Consider the following 15,928-nt stretch of genomic DNA (forward strand, 5'->3'; position numbering starts at 1 on the left):
CACAGATGGATGGACGGAGACGCTGCAGAGGGATTTGCTTTCTAATCCCAGCCCTGCTCGTGTGGATTCTCCTTCACTTTCCTTCTCCTCCACTCGGCTCTAATTATCCTGCAGAGAAACAAACTCAATTTATCGGACGGAAATTTTAATTGAAGCTTCCTTGTGGTGATGATTTTACGGCCATGAAGAGCACTCCGGAGACGACGGCTTGTTATTATTAGTGATAGCAGTGTTAGTAGTTTTACGCGCTCACACACTCAGCTTCACAAAACACTCCATAAAATGAAACCCACTGTGACTTTTCCACGTTTCTCCTTCATCCCTGTCACTGCTGAAATCATGATGACAACGCTTCGTCTGCTCCTTTGCTTCATTTCAATTATCAGTGTGATATCAGACAATCCTTCTAGCCCAAAATCTTCTGTGTGGGATTTCTGTTCTGTCACTTCCTGTTTTATTTTGAAATCTCTCTCATTTGGTCAGTACTGCTTCCACCCATTGTCTGTTTTCCTGCTTGTGCCACACCTGTGTTCAGAGAGGTGTTCTGCAAAGGAAGTTTTCCACTTCGTGTGCTCAGTGCTGCTGTTTGTTTGTTTCTAAGGTGATGGCTGTATCCATGGAAACATGAAAGCTTCCTGTCCCACAGCCTGATGAAGGAGGCAACAAGTCAGATCAGAGGGAATGAATGTGATTGGTCAATCAGGTGGCCAGGTGTGTTCTGTGTTTGCAGCAGAGTGACAGATGTGATCACGTGTACATGTTGACAGGAACATATTCAGATGAAAACATGAACACATGATCACATGAACACTGGAACACATGCAAAGGTCCAAAGATGCATTACTTATGCATTTATTACAGTCACATGACCTGTGAAGTGCCTGTTTTAATGTGAGCGTGCTCAGAGCCTGCAGCAGAGAGCCCGGTTCATCAGAGACAGCTAATAACCACCGTGGCATAGCTGTTATCTCTGACTGGGCTTTTAGGATTCGCGGATCCAGCTAACGCAGAGGAAGCCTGGATATGTTGAACCTCCTCTGTAGCCACGCCCCCTGAGAATGAGTGATAAATAAAAAAGCACACACAGCAAATTTCAGGGAGGTCTGTTGATCTTTGTTTTGTCCGACAGAAGAAAAACGTTCTTAAATGATTTTTATATATTTATATACAAACTCTCCACACTTATCTTCTTTATGGCTGTTGTGTGATGTCATGTGCTATTGTTTCTGGGGGGGGGGGGGGGGGGTTGTATAACAAGATATTTTCCAAAATAAAAGCAGATGATCCCTGCTGTGTTACTTGGTCCATGTTTGTGATTCAGACCTCTGTTGTAAATAATAAACGAATAAAACGTACAGTCAGTATTTCACACTCACCATATCTCCCTTCTTTAAATGCTTTTTCAGAAATATTGAATATTTTTATTGATTGGAAGGTGTTTTAATATTAAATGTATTGATGATGCAATTAACAGATCAGAAATAAGACATAAATAATATAAAGTGAAAATAAAGAACATAAAATAAAGAAAAATAAATACAGAATAGAGGAAGTATGTTTCAGGGCTGAGCAACCAGAACCGCTAACACAGGGACTTTAAATTGGGAGGGGGCGGGGCCAGCGGCTGCAGCCCCGCTCCGTGATAGGCTGCAGCAGTCTATTATGCTAATCAGAGGGCGTGGCCGGTGGCCGGAGACGCTGGCTGCTCGGAGACGGCTCATTGTGTCGTCTGGACCCGGACTGGCAGGAGTGCGTGCGCTCGCGCCGTGTGGTGGATTTACGGTGTAGCGGCGGAGCTGCGGGGCTCAGTGGCCGGGAAGAAGCAGCAGGAGGTCGGCGTGGATTACCGCAAAGAACTCGGAGGTGAGCCGCCGCTTCTTCTTCTTCTGGGCTTTAACGCTGGGCGCACGGGGTGCGCGTGCGTGCTTGCTTGTCCGGCATCTACTGTCTGTGGGCGCACGCGCAGCAGGGAAGGGGACGCGACTGTGCTGCTGCTTTGATTGACCGCCGTCAATCAGCCGGACGGGACGAGCACGCGCGGCGCGCATCCTCGGACCCTCTTTAACTCCAGTCACCTTCTCGCGCGAGCTCCAACTTCAGCTCCGCGCGGGGCTGGGTGTGCGCGTGTTTCCCGAACCTGCGCCGCAGGAGCGGAGCGCGTGCGTTCGGGTGGGCGTCTTTGTCCTCCTGATTTAAGGGCGCACACACCGCTGCGCGTGCGCTGGCGCGTGTGAGAGAGTTCCGGTCGTCGCGTGGTGCGCAGCGGGAGCCGCGCAGGTGACTTTGAGCCGATCAGTCCGATCACATGATCGATAGCTGCTGTCATCGATACTGTGTGTGAGAGAGAGAGAGAAACTGTTTGTGTGTGTGTGTGTGTGTGCATGAGAGAGAGACTGTGTGTGTGTGTGTGTGTGTGTGTGTGTGTGCGTGCATGAGAGAGAGACTGTGTGTGTGTGTGTGTGCATGAGAGAGAGACTGTGTGTGTGTGTGTGTGTGTGTGTGTGTGTGTGTGCGTGCATGAGAGAGAGACTGTGTGTGTGTGTGTGTGTGTGTGTGCGTGCATGAGAGAGAGACTGTGTGTGTGTGTGTGTGCATGAGAGAGAGACTGTGTGTGTGTGTGTGCGTGCATGAGAGAGAGACTGTGTGTGTGTGTGTGTGTGTGTGTGTGTGTGCGTGCATGAGAGAGAGACTGTGTGTGTGTGTGTGTGCATGAGAGAGAGACTGTGTGTGTGTGTGTGTGTGTGTGTGTGTGCGTGCATGAGAGAGAGACTGTGTGTGTGTGTGTGTGCATGAGAGAGAGACTGTGTGTGTGTGTGTGTGTGTGTGTGCGTGCATGAGAGAGAGACTGTGTGTGTGTGTGTGTGCATGAGAGAGAGAGAGAGAGACTGTGTGTGTTTGTGTGTGTGTGTGCATGAGAGAGAGAGAGACACTGTGTGTGCGTGCGCGCGCGTGCGCGTGCGTGCGTGCGTGCGTGTGTGCGTGGGGTCTGGTTGAAGGTTTTTGTGGATCCAGATGATCAATATTAATCATCAGTGAGGTGGTAGAATAGAAAAGCCTTTATTGTCACTGTACTGATGTATTGATCTGAGTCAGTGAGATGTGATCGATGTGATCGATACTTTGTTGCTTCCTGTGATAAACAGTAAATCTGAAATAAATAGAATCTATTTCATTGTTTTAATTCTTGGCTTTACTTTCCTGATGTTTACTTTTTTTAAATTAATGATTCATTTTGAATTTAAATGGTTTATTTTTATTCCTGAGTTTCAGTATTTTAACTGTGATTCATTATTTTTCTGCTTGTTTTTGTATTTTTATGTCATATTTGTGTTTTAGTACATTTATCTGCACTTTTTACTGTTTCTATTTGTCGGATTTGTCACATCAAAAATCTCTGCAGGTGAATTTAATACCTGAAACTTTCAACCTGTGCTTTGAAGCTCTGCTGCATGTTCATGCGTTACCTACGGCAGGTGTCATTTGGCCACGCCCCTCAGAGACCACAAATGCTCTCCCTTTGAGGCAGACAAGCATTTTAATGTACGCTGTGGGGCCAAAAGTACCTGTCCAGGTGTAACTGGGTTGTTCAGGTGAGCGCTGTTCCACAAGAGGCGGTGTTTGTGTGCGTGGCTTCCAGATGTGTGCAGACCTGGAGGAGGCTGTGCTGTCTGTGGCTCACCTGTCATCTGCTTGCTTAGATCATTTTTTCTGTAATGAATCAAGCCCCGCCCCCCCGAAATCCTCCTGTGTGGCGCTGAGAAAGTGACGTCCTCTGATCAGACATTTCAGGGATTTAAGGAGGAATTCTCAGAGTCAGTTGTCTGAAGGTTGTCTGTGAAATATCAAAATGAAACTCGCCGTTGCTCCTTGACGAGCGGCGTCCCGCCCGTAAATGGCTGATTATGATGCACGGCATCAGTAAAGTGGGCGTGGATAGATTTTGGCAGAAGGCGAGCGTGTCGGAGACTCGGCAATCATGGCAGCGTTCACCGGTGCTGTGGTGGCTCGCGTTAGCGTTAATGAGCTAATCATAACGAGTTGATTATCTCCGCCATGAAGGGTAAGAACGCCGTGGCGGCCTGTGCGTCTGACGGCAGCTGCTTGATGTCACAGCTGCTGTTGATGGCAGAGTTTCACCTGCAGCAGACAGCAGCTGGCCACGCCCCCAAAAACACTCATCCAGGATTAAGAACGGAGGCACGCTGACCTCACCCCGACCCGGCTCTGAGCGGGTTGGCTGCGGTTTTGCCTGTGAGCGTTGAGGTCAAAGGTCACATTGTCTCCGCTAAAGAAAGAAAGCGAGGAGAGTTACAGCAGCCTGTGTGTGGCCACAGACGCCGCTTCAGAGTCGGCGTGTTTGGTTTCTACTCCAGGGACGGCCGGTCTCTGAGAGACGCTCACAGGTGGGCCTGTTTATCTCAGAGCTGCACCGCCTTCAGCAAGGCGCAGCTCGCAGGTGTGGCGGCGTGTTTCAGAGCGCAGGTTTGCAGGGGAATTCCACCTTAAATGCTTCAAACGGCGACCTGCGGGGCTTCCACCATGACCTCTGACCTCTGAAACATTAAATGCACTCGCTGCCAGGTCGGCAGTCTGACTTTTCCCTTTGCACAGCCTGCAGGGCGGCTGGAGCGAGGGAGGGAACGTGATGATGTCATCGTTTATTGTCTTTATTTTATTTCCACCTTTAAGCAAAGAAGCAAAGACGTGTTCCTTAACAAGTCAGCTGACCTGACTCTGCAGAGGCTGCGGGCACTGCCATGGATGTGTGGACTGTCCCAGGAGAGGGAGGGTGTGATGTCGGGTGTGATGTCGGGCGTGACGTCAGGTGTGATGTTGGGTGTGACGTCAGGTGTGACGTCAGGTGTGATGTCAGGTGTGATGTTGGGTGTGATGTTGGGTGTGACGTCAGGTGTGACGTCAGGTGTGATGTCAGGTGTGATGTTGGGTGTGATGTTGGGTGTGACGTCAGGTGTGATGTCGGGTGTGATGTCGGGTGTGATGTCGGGTGTGATGTTGGGTGTGACGTCAGGTGTGATGTCAGGTGTGACGTCGGGTGTGACGTCAGGTGTGATGTCAGGTGTGATGTTGGGTGTGACGTCAGGTGTGATGTCGGGTGTGATGTCAGGTGTGATGTTGGGTGTGATGTCGGGTGTGATGTCGGGTGTGATGTCGGGTGTGACGTCGGGTGTGACGTCGGGTGTGACGTCGGGTGTGACGTCGTGTGTGACGTCGGGTGTGACGTCGGGTGTGACGTCGGGTGTGACGTCGGGTGTGACGTCGGGTGTGACGTCGGGTGTGACGTCGGGTGTGACGTCGGGTGTGACGTCGGGTGTGACGTCGGGTGTGACGTCGGGTGTGATGTGTGTGACGTCGGGTGTGACGTCGGGTGTGACGTCGGGTGTGACTGCGGGTGTGATGTCGGGTGTGATGTCGGGTGTGATGTCGGGTGTGATGTCGGGTGTGATGTCGGGTGTGATGTCGGGTGTGATGTCGGGTGTGATGTCGGGTGTGATGTCGTGTGTGATGTCACGTGTGATTGCGGGTGTGATGTCAGGTGTGATGTCGGGTGTGATGTCGGGTGTGATGTCGGGTGTGATGTCGGGTGTGACGTCACGTGTGATGTCGGGTGTGACGTCGGGTGTGATGTCGGGTGTGACGTCGGGTGTGATGTCAGGTGTGATGTCGTGTGTGATGTCACGTGTGATTGCGGGTGTGATGTCAGGTGTGATGTCGGGTGTGATGTCGGGTGTGATGTCGGGTGTGACGTCACGTGTGACGTCGGGTGTGACGTCGGGTGTGACGTCGGGTGTGACGTCGGGTGTGATGTCAGGTGTGATGTCGTGTGTGATGTCACGTGTGATTGCGGGTGTGATGTCGGGTGTGACGTCGGGTGTGACGTCGGGTGTGACGTCGGGTGTGACGTCGTGTGTGATGTCGTGTGTGACGTCGGGTGTGACGTCGGGTGTGACGCGTCATGTGAGTTTATCTTCGGGCTTCAGGTCCGAGCGTTTCATCCCTCGCGCTCTGCGGCCTGAGCTCCGTGCAGCCTGTTCTTTAACGACATCACACACCCCGCCGTGTGCTCTGACTCACACAGGAGGATCCGTCCTGCCCTCCTTCTTCCTCTCTCCTTCCTCCCTCTGACCTCCTCCAATCTCATTAGCAGAGAAACTCCACCAGGTTACATCAGACACACACACACACACACACACACACACACACACACACAGTAACACACACTTTCTTTCCCTCCTTTTCTCCTCTTTTCCTCTCCTCACTCGCCTCCTCCCTCCTTTCCTGCCTCCTCTCCTCCCCTCCTCCCTCCCCTCCTGTTTCCTCTCCTCCCTCCTTTTCTCCTCTTTTCCTCTCCTCCCTCGCCTCCTCCCTCCTTTCCTGCCTCCTCTCCTCTTTTCTTCTCCTCCCCTCCTCCCTCCTTTCCTGCCTCCCCTCCTCTCACCCCTCCTCCCTCCTTTCCTGCCTCCCCTCCTCTCACCCCTCCTCCCTCTTCTCCCCCACCCCTCCTCCATCCCCTCCTGCCTCCTCTCCTCCCTTCTCCCCTCCTCCCTCCTCTTCTGCCTCCTCTCCTCCCTCCTCCCCTCCTCCCTCCTCTCCTGCCTCCTCTCCTCCCTCCTCTCCTGCCTCCCTTCCTCCTCTCCTCCCTCCTCTCTTGCCTCCTTTCCTGCCTCCTCTCCTCCTCCCTCCCCTCCTGTTTCCTCTCCTCCCTCCTGCTTCTCCTCCTCCCTCCTTTTCTCCTCTTTTCCTCTCCTCCCTCGCCTCCTCCCTCCTTTCCTGCCTCCTCTCCTCTTTTCCTCTCCTCCCCTCCTCCCTCCTTTCCTGCCTCCCCTCCTCTCACCCCCCTCCCTCCTTTTCTCCTCTTTTCCTCTCCTCCCCTCCTCCCTCCTTTCCTGCCTCCCCTCCTCTCACCCCTCCTCCCTCCTTTCCTGCCTCCCCTTCTCTCACCCCTCCTCCACCCCCTCCTGTTTCCTCTCCTCCCTTCTCCCCTCCTCCCTCCTCTTCTGCCTCCTCTCCTCCCTCCTCCCCTCCTCCCTCCTCTCCTCCCTCCTCTCCTGCCTCCTCTCCTGCCTCCCTTCCTCCTCTCTTGCCTCCTCTCCTCCCTCCCTCCTGCCTCCTCCCCTTTCCTCCCTCCCCTTCTGCCTCCTCTCCTCCCTCCTCTCTTGCCTCCTCTCCTGCCTCCTCTCCTCCCTCCTCTCCTGCCTCCTCTCCTCTCCTCCCTCCTCTTCTGCCTCCTCTCCTCCCTCCTCCCCTCCTGCCTCCTCTCCTCCCTCCTCTCCTCCCTCCTCTCTTGCCTCCTCTCCTCCCTCCTCCCCTCCTCCTCTCTTGCCTCCTCTCCTCACTCCCTCCTCCCTCCTCTCCTCCCACCCCTCCTCCATCCCCTCCTGCCTCCTCTCCTCCCTCCTCTCTTGCCTCCTCTCCTCCCTCCTCCCCTCCTCCTCTCCTCCCTCCTCCCCTCCTCCTCTCCTCCCCTCCTCCATTCCTTTCTCCTCTCCTCCCTCCCCTCCTCCTCCCATCCCTCCTCCCTCCTTTTCTCCTCTTTTCCTCTCCTCCCTCGCCTCCTCCCTCCTCTCCTCCCTCCTCTCCTTTTTCCTCTCCTCCCTCCCCTCCTCCTCTCCTCCCTCCTCTCCTCCCTCCTCTCTTTCCTCCTCTCCTCCCTCCTCCCCTCCTCCTCTCTTGCCTCCTCTCCTCACTCCCTCCTCCCTCCTCTCCTCCCACCCCTCCTCCATCCCCTCCTGCCTCCTCTCCTCCCTCCTCTCTTGCCTCTTCTCCTCCCCTCCTCCTCTCTTGCCTCCTCTCCTCACTCCCTCCTCCCTCCTCTCCTCCCACCCCTCCTCCATCCCCTCCTGCCTCCTCTCCTCCCTCCTCTCTTGCCTCCTCTCCTCCCTCCTCCCCTCCTGCCTCCTCTCCTCCCTCCTCTCCTCCCTCCTCTCTTGCCTCCTCTCCTCCCTCCTCCCCTCCTCCTCTCTTGCCTCCTCTCCTCACTCCCTCCTCCCTCCTCTCCTCCCACTCCTCCTCCATCCCCTCCTGCCTCCTCTCCTCCCTCCTCTCTTGCCTCCTCTCCTCCCTCCTCCCCTCCTCCTCTCCTCCCTCCTCCCCTCCTCCTCTCCTCCCCTCCTCCATTCCTTTCTCCTCTCCTCCCTCCCCTCCTCCTCCCATCCCTCCTCCCTCCTTTTCTCCTCTTTTCCTCTCCTCCCTCGCCTCCTCCCTCCTCTCCTCCCTCCTCTCCTTTTTCCTCTCCTCCCTCCCCTCCTCCTCTCCTCCCTCCTCTCCTCCCTCCTCTCTTTCCTCCTCTCCTCCCTCCTCCCCTCCTCCTCTCTTGCCTCCTCTCCTCACTCCCTCCTCCCTCCTCTCCTCCCACCCCTCCTCCATCCCCTCCTGCCTCCTCTCCTCCCTCCTCTCTTGCCTCTTCTCCTCCCCTCCTCCTCTCTTGCCTCCTCTCCTCACTCCCTCCTCCCTCCTCTCCTCCCACCCCTCCTCCATCCCCTCCTGCCTCCTCTCCTCCCTCCTCCCCTCCTCCTCTCCTCCCTCCTCCCCTCCTCCTCTCCTCCCCTCCTCCATTCCTTTCTCCTCTCCTCCCTCCCCTCCTCCTCCCATCCCTCCTCCCTCCTTTTCTCCTCTTTTCCTCTCCTCCCTCGCCTCCTCCCTCCTCTCCTCCCTCCTCTCCTCCCTCCTCTCCTCCCTCCTCTCTTGCCTCCTCTCCTCCCTCCTCCCCTCCTCCTCTCTTGCCTCCTCTCCTCACTCCCTCCTCCCTCCTCTCCTCCCACCCCTCCTCCATCCCCTCCTCCCTCCTCTCTTGCCTCCTCTCCTCCCTCCTCCCCTCCTCCTCTCTTGCCTCCTCTCCTCACTCCCTCCTCCCTCCTCTCCTCCCACCCCTCCTCCATCCCCTCCTCCCTCCTCTCCTCCCTCCTCCCCTCCTCCATTCCTTTCTCCTCTCCTCTCCTCCCTCCCCTCCTCCTCCCATCCCTCCTTTTCTCCTCTTTTCCTCTCCTCCCTCGCCTCCTCCCTCCTCTCCTCCCTCCTCTCCTTTTTCCTCTCCTCCCTCCCCTCCTCCTCTCCTCCCTCCTCTCCTCCCTCCTCTCTTGCCTCCTCTCCTCCCTCCTCCCCTCCTCCTCTCTTGCCTCCTCTCCTCACTCCCTCCTCCCTCCTCTCCTCCCACCCCTCCTCCATCCCCTCCTGCCTCCATTCCTTTCTCCTCTCCTCCCTCCCCTCCTCCTCTCCTCCCTCCTCCCCTCCTCCTCTCCTCCCCTCCTCCATTCCTTTCTCCTCTCCTCCCTCCCCTCCTCCTCCCATCCCTCCTCCCTCCTTTTCTCCTCTTTTCCTCTCCTCCCTCGCCTCCTCCCTCCTCTCCTCCCTCCTCTCTTGCCTCCTCTCCTCCCTCCTCCCCTCCTCCTCTCTTGCCTCCTCTCCTCACTCCCTCCTCCCTCCTCTCCTCCCACCCCTCCTCCATCCCCTCCTCCCTCCTCTCTTGCCTCCTCTCCTCCCTCCTCCCCTCCTCCTCTCTTGCCTCCTCTCCTCACTCCCTCCTCCCTCCTCTCCTCCCACCCCTCCTCCATCCCCTCCTCCCTCCTCTCCTCCCTCCTCTCTTGCCTCTTCTCCTCCCTCCTCCCCTCCTCCATTCCTTTCTCCTCTCCTCTCCTCCCTCCCCTCCTCCTCCCATCCCTCCTCCCTCCTTTTCTCCTCTTTTCCTCTCCTCCCTCGCCTCCTCCCTCCTCTCCTCCCTCCTCTCCTTTTTCCTCTCCTCCCTCCCCTCCTCCTCTCCTCCCTCCTCTCCTCCCTCCTCTCTTGCCTCCTCTCCTCCCTCCTCCCCTCCTCCTCTCTTGCCTCCTCTCCTCACTCCCTCCTCCCTCCTCTCCTCCCACCCCTCCTCCATCCCCTCCTGCCTCCATTCCTTTCTCCTCTCCTCCCTCCCCTCCTCCTCTCCTCCCTCCTCCCCTCCTCCTCTCCTCCCCTCCTCCATTCCTTTCTCCTCTCCTCCCTCCCCTCCTCCTCTCCTCCCTCCTCTCCTCCCTCCTCTCTTGCCTCCTCTCCTCCCTCCTCCCCTCCTCCTCTCTTGCCTCCTCTCCTCACTCCCTCCTCCCTCCTCTCCTCCCACCCCTCCTCCATCCCCTCCTGCCTCCTCTCCTCCCTCCTCTCTTGCCTCTTCTCCTCCCTCCTCCCCTCCTCCTCTCCTCCCCTCCTCCATTCCTTTCTCCTCTCCTCCCTCCCCTCCTCCTCCCATCCCTCCTCCCTCCTTTTCTCCTCTTTTCCTCTCCTCCCTCGCCTCCTCCCTCCTCTCCTCCCTCCTCTCCTTTTTCCTCTCCTCCCTCCCCTCCTCCTCTCCTCCCTCCTCTCCTCCCTCCTCTCTTGCCTCCTCTCCTCCCTCCTCCCCTCCTCCTCTCTTGCCTCCTCTCCTCACTCCCTCCTCCCTCCTCTACTCCCACCCCTCCTCCATCCCCTCCTGCCTCCTCTCCTCCCTCCTCCCCTCCTCCTCTCCTCCCCTCCTCCATTCCTTTCTCCTCTCCTCCCTCCCCTCCTCCTCTCCTCCCTCCTCCCCTCCTCCTCTCTTGCCTCCTCTCCTCACTCCCTCCTCCCACCCCTCCTCCATCCCCTCCTGCCTCCTCTCCTCCCTCCTCTCTTGCCTCCTCTCCTCCCTCCTCCCCTCCTCCTCTCCTCCCTCCTCCCCTCCTCCTCTCCTCCCCTCCTCCATTCCTTTCTCCTCTCCTCCCTCCCCTCCTCCTCTCCTCCCTCCCCTCCTCCCTCCTCTCGTGTCGTGGCCCTTGTTACATGATGTAGTCTATGATGTAACACCCTGAAAGCCTGCACAGGAAGTTGAGGGAGGGTGGAGCGTGTCGTCAGTTGAAGTTAAACATGGATGGTGGTGTTGGCGCAGCAGGGTGGAGGCGATGCCCTTCATCGCTGCGCTGTACTTCCTGAGCATGTCTGCTGCTGAGTGCTGATTGGTCAGTTGAGAATGTAGACGAGGACGTGCTCTCTCGATGGCGCCTCTGCTGTCTCCGTGAAAACTTCAAGTTCACATTTTCCAGAGAGCTGCTTTCACTGAGGCTGAGAGCGCCCCCTGTGGCGCAGGAAGTCTGCAGCTGTGGACGCCACTCTACGAATCTAGTGGTTTATTCCTCATGACCACAGGTGGAGGTAGGGCGGGGCCATATCATACCGTTCACGGTGTCATGTTGGGCAACAATAAGAAAATGAAATATCGCAATAGAATATGGGTAAAACGCGCATGTGCAGTGCCTTTGTTTACATATGCACATGGCGGCGACGCAGAACGAGAAGAGTGAAAGTGGATCGTTGAATCAAACGATGAACCAGAACTGGTTTGTAAAAATGCTGCAGCTTCACTGGTGTGGAACTGGTTTAGCTTTCGTCAGATACACAACAAAGCACTATTTTTGGTAGCGCATGCTAGCGGGCCGTCGTTATTACCGTGTTGTTTGGAAAATACGGCGCACTTAAAATCAATCCTTTGATTTTTCTGAGAGTCGACAGAGCCCCTTATAATCCCGTGTGCCTTATGTATGAACTCTGGTTGTGTTTACTGACCTCGAGACGATTTTATGTGCACGGCGCTCGAAAATCTGTCAGATGTTTCAGTACGACTTTGCTAAGCTACGAAGCCACACCGCTTGATGGATTGTGGGAGCATTACGGCTATCGTAGGCGGAGCCTCGCGGAGTGATACTACTGTGCTTCAACATAATATTACCGTATTGTGTGTGTATAACCTCTTTTTAAGTTTTGTGGATATTATACATGGTTATGCTGAGGATATGTCGGCCAGTTTCCACTGGAAATGCCTTTTGGTTAAACTGTCAGTGAGGAATTTGCACGGTTACATGTTTATATAACTTTAATGCAGATAAAACAGCTGCTTGTTTAAGTGAAAATACATTGATGGGTTTTTGTTTTTGCACTAATAAAGTTGTGGAGTCGTAAAGTATTTTGTCTGGTGTCACTTATATCGTCAGTTATATCGTTATTGCAAATTTTCAAATGTATATGGTGATAAATATTTTTGGTCATATCGCCCTGCTGTAGGTGGAGGTGTGCGTGTGCAGCGTATCAGAAGCTGACCAAGCGTCATTCTGTAGCATGTCCTCAGTCTCTCTGCGGGTCGCGATGTCCAGGTCGTGTGTTCTGTCTGTGCTCTCACACACCTCCTCCCCTGCTTCTCCTCCTTCTTATGTTATTGTACTGGTTCTGCTCGCCTGCACAGACCCCTCCCCCTCGCTCAGGTTGCGGGTAAATTGAAGCTCAGAGATAAAGATATATGAAATGTCTTTGGAGTGAGCGGCGGCCGACCCAGCGCGTGTCCCGCTGCTTCTCTGTGATTTCGTTTGTCTGACCTTTACGTGCGGCGGGGGAGATCAGGAGACCGTAAAGAAGGAGATGAAGACAGCGGCGGCCCGCAGGAGCCAATGACGGCCTGTTTCTGACAGCTTCATGCTTCCTGTGCGTTTCCTCTGAGGCTTCAGCCAGACTGCAGACGGAGATTTAAAGGTTCTGCAGGCTCAAAGTTTCAGGTGACATTAGTTATAACAGTAGGATGGTTATTTCCTGTTTCCAGAGAGACCTGGCAGAAGTCGGTCATGTGACTCACTCGAGAGCGGACGCTATGGATCCAGGTTTTTGCTTTTTTCTGCTGATGGAAAATCAGCGTTTTTCTCTGATGTCGGGTTTAATTTACTCAAACGTAAAACACTTGCTGTCCATCAGAGGCACAGACCACGCCCACCTGTGCTCGCACAGACGCTGTCCACACGTGGCCCAGGTGTGGACACGCACACGGTCACGCTGCCGTGCACGTGCAGTTCTTATTTGTTTTACTGCAGAACAGCGACGGTGTCCTCGGATGAAAGTTTGGCCTGTCTGTCTTTTTCGTGGAGTTATGTGATGTCACTGAACAGGAAGCAGTCACAGGAGTGGCGAGGGTAGCAATGGCTCCTCGGCAGCGCTTTCAGAGGCGGATAGTTTGATCTGTATCAGCAGCTCCCTCACATCACAGCGGCTGTGTTACTTCATCTGCAGCTGTCAGCGCCTCGGCAATGGCGGCATGTTGGAATTCACTGCTGAGCGACCATGGCGTCCTCCAGCACGTTTCCTGTGGTTGTCCTGAGAGGCCGAACGCACTGCAACTTAATGAAAAACGCCACAGAAGGTAAATAAAGCACAACAGAAGTGTTTCTGAGGAGACATTAGCGTGACGGACCAACAGTAAACAGGCAAAGCAAACATGCATCTGCGGTGTGTGAGTGACAGAAACACAACGACCTCCGAGTCTGCAGCTGTGTCGTCGGCTGCTTCCTCCCGAGGCCGCATTTGAAGGCCGATTACGTCACATCGACGTGATGAAGGCTGTCCAAATTCGTCAACTCCTTCAAACGCAGCCAACAAATGCGTCCTTCATTTCCCCGAATTTGAAGGATGGGTCGGGTGTGTCCTTCGTGGCCCACCATATCCCAGAATTCATAGCGTAGTCCAGCCAGTTTCAGTTTCCAACAATGGCGGCCGCTACTAAGTTTTAATATTACTCTTATTAATCTTTCTGGGTCACAAAATAAACTTTTAACATATTTTCAGGCGAGAATCTGTGTAAACATCAAATATCTGCTCAGTTTATCAAGATATCGCATATTTGCAAAACTGCGCCGACGTTTTCGGAGACGTCTGTTACCCACCAGCTCGATAGCAAGCCGGGGGGTTCAAGGGTCACTCCAAGCAGAGAGAGCAGCGGACCCCCGGCTTCATCGTTTTCAGACCCACCGCTCTTTGGCTACTCAGGTTAAACATGACATATAAGTCGCTCAGATAACTTAAAAATGTAACTGTTTGGCTTTTTGGGTGTTTTATTTGTTCCGGAGTAAATCGGTTTGGCTGAGATCAAAGTTATTAGATTAAATAAAACTTTATTAATCATCGGGTGGGTTCCTCCGGGATCACACAGCTGAATGAACGTCAAACGTCAAAGTGTGAGACAGTCGAGAGTTTCCTCCAGTGTCATATTTTAGACAGCAAGGACGGACGAGTTTATTCAACTTTATTAAAACTAGACCGTCACATTTCACAGCCTCGCACTTCCGGCCTTCTCGGTCTTCGGAGGACCCGGCCCACGTAGACCGGCGGGTCCTCCGAAGGATGCAGCCGACGTTTTGGGACACAGCTTGTGTGACCCCTACAGCTGGTCCGTCCCGTTATTGTGTCCCCAGAAACAGCTCCGTTTTTGTCTTTGTTTCCTTAAACGTGGGTTTAAGGCCACCGTAGACTCCAGCTGCCGATGAAGACTCCGCTGTGGAGGAAAAACAGTTTCCTCTCAAAGTGAAGCAATTTGAAGCACCCGAGGTCGGAGCCGCCACCGCGCTCTGAACGCCATCGGCATCTGTTTCCACGTTTTCTTGGCTCACCGTTCACAGTGAGGAGCGTAGGAGGCTCCAAAGCAGGAAGCCATCAGGCTGACCTGTGTGTGTGTGTGTGTGTGTGTGTGTGTGTGTGTGTGTGCGTGTGTGTGTGTGTGTGTGTCTGTGTGTGTGTGTGTGTGTGTGTGTGTGTGTGTGTGTGTGTGTGTGCGCGTGTGTGTGTGTGTGTGCGTGTGTGTGTGTGCGCGTGTGTGTGTGCGCGTGTCCGTGTGTGTGTGTGTGTGTGCGTGTGTGCGTGTGTGTGTGCGTGTGTGCGTGTGTGTGTGCGCGTGTCCGTGTGTGTGTGCGTGTGTGCGTGTGTGTGTGCTGGCTGACCTCCAGGCTACCAGGATCTACCCGCTGCCTGCATGTGCAGGATGGCTGCAGCGTGTTTCACACTCCAGCTGTGTGTGCTTCTTTGTGTGTCTCTGAGTGTGTGTGTGTGTTAGGTGGCCTTTCATTGGTCGCCTCCTGCACTTTTTGTTGTGTCTTTATCCGTTTGATCCAGCAGATTCATCCGGTGACCTTTTTCCCGTCACTCAGACTGCACAAAGACACACACACACACACACAGACACACACACACACACACACACACACAGACACACACAGACACACACACACACACACACACACACACACACACACACACACACAGACACACACACAGAACAATGGGTGGATTAGCCCAGTTTTGTGTTAATAGGCAGCAGATTACCTGGTTTTGCAGGAAACAGAGGCGTGTTTGTTCACGAGGCTTTCAGGTCAAACACTGAGTCTTTATGTTTATCAGCTGACCTCAGGTCAGCGTGTAACGACCCAAAACACAGAAGAATATCTGTGCCGTGTAAATAAAACGTCATGTAAACAAGTGTGTGATTGATGGAGCGATGTCACATGTTTCCAACAATCACGCCTGATGGCGAGGACGTCAATTCAATTTCAATTCAATTCAATTCAATTCAATTTTATTTATATAGCGCCAAATCACAACAAATGTCGCCTCAAGGCGCTTCATAGATACAGAGAAAAGCCCAACAATCATATGACCCCCTATGAGCAGCACTTTGGCGACAGTGGGAAGGAAAAACTCCCTTTTAACAGGAAGAAACCTCCGGCAGAACCAGGCTCAGGGAGGGGCGGGGCCATCTGCTGTGATTGGTTGGGGTGAGAGAAGGAAGACAGGATAAAGACATGCTGTGGAAGAGAGACAGAGATTAATAACAGATATGATTCAATACAGAGAGGTCTGTTAACACATAGTGAGCGAGAAAGGTGACTGGAAAGGAAAAACTCAATGCATCATGGGAATCCCCCAGCAGCCTACATCTATTGCAGCATAACTAAGGGAGGATTCAGGGTCACCTGGTCCAGCCCTAACTATATGCTTTAGCAAAAAGGAAAGTTTGAAGCCTAATCTTAAAAGTAGAGATAGTGTCTGTCTCCTGAATCCAAACTGGAAGCTGGTTCCACAGAAGAGGGGCCTGAAAACTGAAGGCTCTCCCTCCCATTCTACTTTT

The 15,928-nt window shown here is 54.1% G+C and overlaps 1 protein-coding gene across 3 annotated transcripts in view; it reads left to right on the forward strand.

Moving 5' to 3' along the window:
• Positions 1–1,736: 1,736 nt before the first annotated feature.
• Positions 1,737–15,928, forward strand: part of LOC148096516 (semaphorin-6D-like) — a 105,362-nt gene continuing 91,170 nt past the window's right edge. For all 3 annotated transcript variants that reach the window (XM_087834497.1, XM_087834499.1, XM_087834498.1), the window contains exon 1: positions 1,737–1,863. The gene's annotated coding sequence lies outside the window, so the exon portion shown is untranslated. The remainder of the gene's footprint in view (positions 1,864–15,928) is intronic.

This window comes from Neolamprologus brichardi, chromosome 22, assembly GCF_056152115.1.
Source record: "Neolamprologus brichardi isolate AB-2024 chromosome 22, ASM5615211v1, whole genome shotgun sequence".
Lineage (NCBI taxonomy): Eukaryota > Metazoa > Chordata > Actinopteri > Cichliformes > Cichlidae > Neolamprologus > Neolamprologus brichardi.